The following is a 5,346-nucleotide window of genomic DNA, read 5'->3' on the forward strand; positions in this document are numbered from 1 at the left end:
TACTAGTCTGTTATTGTAAAATCAAGGAAAGGTTTATATATGGAAGGAAATTTTCTTTGTTGGTTACCAGGGGTGGGAGGGGAGGGGAGGGAACACTGTTAGGTAGATAGAGATAAGTATTGATTTGGGTGAAGAGAAGGTCAATGTACCAAATGTGAGTGACCAACATGGTGACATTGAGTAAAAGGAAGACATAGAGAGGTACATGGGAGGTACAGACAATAGAGATGAACCCTTTTGCACATACAATACTGCGTTTTCACTGAAGGCAAACATGGGTATATGGGTGGATAGATAGGTGGACAGGCTGAACTATGTCTATGAAGTGGGGAGTGTACCCAAGACTATGTATAGGGTTGGCAGACAATGATCCTATAAGTGTATTTGTATGATCTGAATTTCCAGATGTATAGTAGAGCTGACAAGGGAAAAGGTTGCAGTCACTTCTTGGTCACAACCAGCTACTGAGAGGTACTGACTAGTTGAACCTGGGGGCTTGGACCATAGCCACAGGGGTCATCCAGCTAAATTCTCATAACATACTACACAAACATTGTTCCACCTCCTGCCTTGGCTAGTAGTGACTTGGATTTCTAAAGGTTGCAAGCAGCCATCTAGATGCAACAATGGGTCTCTCCTTATCCAGAGCAAAGAAGAATGAAGAAAACCAAAGATTCATGGAAAGAATTATTCTTAGAAACTGGTACACCATGCAATCCACAGCCTATACAACTATGAGACCAGAAGAACTAGATGGTGTCCAGCTACCACTGTCAACCACTTGGAGGGGGATATTTGCAGGAGATTCTGGATAGAGAGGGAGAACAATGGGGAACAAAACTTAAAAATCATTTGGGAAAAATAAAAGGAACCAGTTTTGCTCATCCAATAGAGCCTGGTGGAACCACTGAGACTGTGGTCCTAGCTGCCTTTCAGGTCTGGAATTGAACCCACACCTGTGGCTTGCAGCCAAACAAAAGACAGGCATATGAGTTGAACATTTACCTGAGGTAGATACATTCCTTGGAGAGAACAATTATGGGAGAAAGAAGGGCTGTTTATGCACAGGGAGACAGCTCAGGAGGCAGGAGTGCATGGAGGGATGGACACTGGGAAGAGGTAACTATGGGGAGGAAGTGGGAGGGGAGCTGTTGCATTGTGGTAAATTGTGGTCAATGTCATGAGACAAAGTATATGTGAACTACTATATGGAAAGTGAATTTACTCTGTAAATTTTCACCCAAATTACAAAAAAAAAAAAAAAAAAAAAACTTCAACAAAATCCTAGCCAGTAGACTCCAACAAGATATCAAGAAACTAATTCATTATGATCAAGTAGCGTACATAGTATGCAAGGATGGCTCAACATTAGAAAAACAATCAATGTCATCCCCCATATAAGTAAAACAAAGTAGAATAACTACATGATCTTATCAATTGATGCGTAAAAGTATTTGATAAAATGCAACACCCATTCCTGATTAACAACAAAAAAATAACTATCAGCAAAATAGGAGTAGAAGGGACATTCCTCAACTAAGTAAAGGGTATACATGCAAAATCAACAGCCAACATTATTCTCAAAGGAGAGAGACTGAAGCCATTCCCCTTGCAAACAGGAACCAGACAAAGATGCATTCTATCACAACTTTTATTCAGCATAGTATTGGAAGTCCTGAACAGGGCAATAAGGCAAGAAAGGGAAATGAAAGCATCCAAATTTGTAAGTAAGAAGTCAAACTATCTCTATTTGGTGATGATATGATCCTAAACCTAGAAAACCTAAGAGACACAGTCAAAAGTCTACTGGAACTAATTGAGAGATTTAGCATCCTTGCAGGATATAAGATCAATAATAAAAAATCAATTGGTTTCCTCTCCACCAGCACAGAGATTGCTGAAAAAGAGATAAGAACATCAATACCATTTATGATAGCTGTCAAAGAACTGCTGTTGAGTCAGTTCCGACCCATAGTGATCCCTCCTTGGGTTTCCAAAGCAGTATTTCTACAGAAGTAGATTGCCCAGTAGTGCCTAAGGCATTTGACTGCTAACCAGAAGGTTGGCAATTCGAACCCACCAGCCACTCCTTGGAAGGAAGTTTGTGCGATCTACTTTCCTTAGTGATACTGCCTCAGAAACCCAAGGAGGGTCACTCTGAGTCAGAGACAACTCCACAGCACATAACATAACAACCAAAAAAATTAAATACTTGGGAATAAATCTTACCAGGGACACAAAAGACCTGTACAGAAAAAACCTATAAAAGACTACTTCCAGAAAACATAGGAGATTTACATAAATGGAAGAACATACCATGCTCATGGATAGTAAGATTGAACATTGTGAAAATGTCATTCTACCCAAAGCAATCTATACATTTAATGCAATCTCAATCCAGATTCCATCAACATCCTTTAAGGATATGGAAAAACCAATCACTAACTTTATGTGGAAAGGAAAAAGACCTCGTATCACCAAAGCACTATTGAAGAAGAAGAACAAAGTATTAGGTCTCACACTGCCATATCTCAAAATCTACTATACAGCCACAGTAATCAAAACTGCCTGGTATTGGTACAATGACAGACTCATACACTAATGGAATAGAATTGAGAACCTAGAAATAGATCTGTCGACCTATGTTCAGCTCATATTTGACAAAGGGCCTAAATCTATTACATGGAGAGGAGACTGTCTGTTTAATTAATGGTGCTGGCAAAACTGGATATCCATTTGCTGAAAAATGAAACCAGATCTTTACCTCACACTATACACAAAAAACTAACTCCAGAAGGATCAAAAGACTTAAATGTGAATCTTACAACTCTAAAGTTGATCAAGGAAACACTAGGGACAAATTTAAGGGCCCTAATATATGCCATAAATAGACTATCAAGCATAAGCCATATTACACAAACAGCAGAAGATAAACCAGATGAATGGGACATTCTAAAAATTAAATTTTTATGTGCTTCCAAAGACTTCTCCAAAAGAGTCAAAAGAGAATCTACAAGATTGGAAAAAAATATTTGGCAATGACATATCTGACAAGGGACTTATTTCCAGAATTTACAGAGAACTCTAACACCTCAACAACAAAAAGACAAATAATCCAATTAAGAAATGGGCAGAAAACATGTATAGACACTTCACCAAAGAGGATATTCAGGAGGCCAACAAACATGTGAAGAAATGCTCCCTAGCCGTTAGAGAGCTGCAAATTAAAACAGCAATGAGATACCATTTTCCCCCAGTGCTAGCAGAAAAGTTCAACAAGACAGAACATAACAAATGCTGGCGAGGATGCAGAGTGATTGGGATTCTCATACACTGCTGGTGGGACAGTTAAATGATACAACTACTGTGGAAAGCAGTATGGCAATTCGTTAAAAAGTTGGAATTAGAAATAACATTTCATCCAGCCATTCCATTGCTAGGTATGTATCCTAAAGAACTGAGAGCCTGAAGAAGAACAGATATATGCACACCCATGCTCACTGCAGCAGTATTTATAATAGCCAAAAGATGGAAACAACCTAGGTGTCCATCAACTGAGAAATAGATAATGAAACTGTGTTACATACACACAATGGAATACTATGCAACCCTAAAGAATAACATAGAATCTGCAAAACAGTGCATAATGTGGATGAACCTGGAGGACATGATGCTGAGTGAAATAAGTCAATAACAGAGGGACAAATATTGTATTAGTCCCTTGTTGTAAATAGTCAAGGAAAGGTTTATATATGGAAGGAAATTTTCTTTGTTGGTTACTAGGAATGGGATAAGAAGGGAGGGAACACTGTTAGGTAGGTAAGACAAATATTGATTTGGGTGAAGAGAAGGGCAATGTACCAAATGTGAATGATCAACATGGTGGCACTGAGGAAGAGGAAGACGTAGAGAGATGCATGGGTAGTATAAACAACAAAGATGAACCCTTTTGCATGTACAGTACTGCATTATTAGTGAAGGCAAACATTAATATGCAGGTGGATAAATGGTGCACAGATTGCACTATTAGGTATATCTATGCGGGGGGGAGTGTGCCCAAGATGATATACAGGGTTGGCAGACAATGTTTCTACAAGTATATTTGTATGTTCTGTAAGAATTCCCGTGTATATAGTAGAGCTGACAAGGGACTAGGTTGTAGTCACTTCTTGTCCACAGCCAGCTCTCCAGATGGCACAAGTTGTTGCCCTGTGGGCTCAGGACCATATTCACAAGGGACATCAAGCTCAATTGGTATGACATACTACACAAAACATTCCACATCCAACTTTGGCAAGTAGTGACTGGGATCTTAAAAACTTTCAAGCAGCCAACAAGCGATGGGTCATTCCTTGCCCAGAGCAAAGAAGAATAAAGAAAACCAAAAATGCATGGAAACAATTAGTCCAAGTAACTGGTACACCATGCAATCCTCAGCCTATGTGATTATGAGATGAGAAGAACTAGACGGTGCCTGGCTACCACTGTCAACCACTTGGAGGGGGATCTTAGTAGGAGATCCTGGATGGAGTGGGAGAACAATGTGGAACAAAACTCAAAATCATTAAAAAAAAAGAAAAAAAAAAGGACCACGTTTACTGGTCTGATAGAGCCTGATGGAACAACTGAGACTAGGGCCCCTAGCTGCCCTCAGGTGTGGAATTTAACCCACTCTTGTAGCTTCTGGCCAAACAAAAGACAGACATATGAGCTGAACATTTACATTAGGTAAATACACTCCTTGGAGAGAACAATCTTGGGAGAATAGAAAGACTGTGTATGCACAAGGAGACAGCACAGGGGGCAGGAGTGCATGAGAGGGAAGGGCACAGGGAAGAGGTAACTATCAGGAGGAAGTGGAAAGTGATCTGTTGCATTGTGGTAAATTGTAGTCAATGTCATGAGACAACATGTATGTGAACTGCTGTATGGAAAGTGAATTTGCTCTGTAAACTTTCACCCAAATCACAATTAAAAAAAAAAAAAAAAGAAAAGGCAGGGGAAAAAAAAAAGGGTCTATCCTGAACTACAATGCTGTCAGTGGTAGGATAATATCCATATGCCTACAAGGAAGAGTAGTTAATACTACTACTATTCAAATTTATGCACCAAATACTAAAGCAAAAGACAGGAAATTGCAGATTTCACCAACATTTGCAATCTGAAATTGACCAACATGCAAACAAGATATTTTGATTATTTCTGGTGATTAGAATGCAAAAGCTGGAAATAAAGAAGAATTACAAGTAGAAAAATAGAGATTTGGTGACAGAAATAATGCCAGAAATCACATGATACAATTTTGCAAGGCCAAAGACTTATTCACTGCAAATACTTTTTTCAACA

Source organism: Orycteropus afer, unplaced genomic scaffold (assembly GCF_000298275.1).
Source record: "Orycteropus afer afer isolate SDZICR_OR568_19922 unplaced genomic scaffold, OryAfe1.0 scaffold00023, whole genome shotgun sequence".
Lineage (NCBI taxonomy): Eukaryota > Metazoa > Chordata > Mammalia > Tubulidentata > Orycteropodidae > Orycteropus > Orycteropus afer.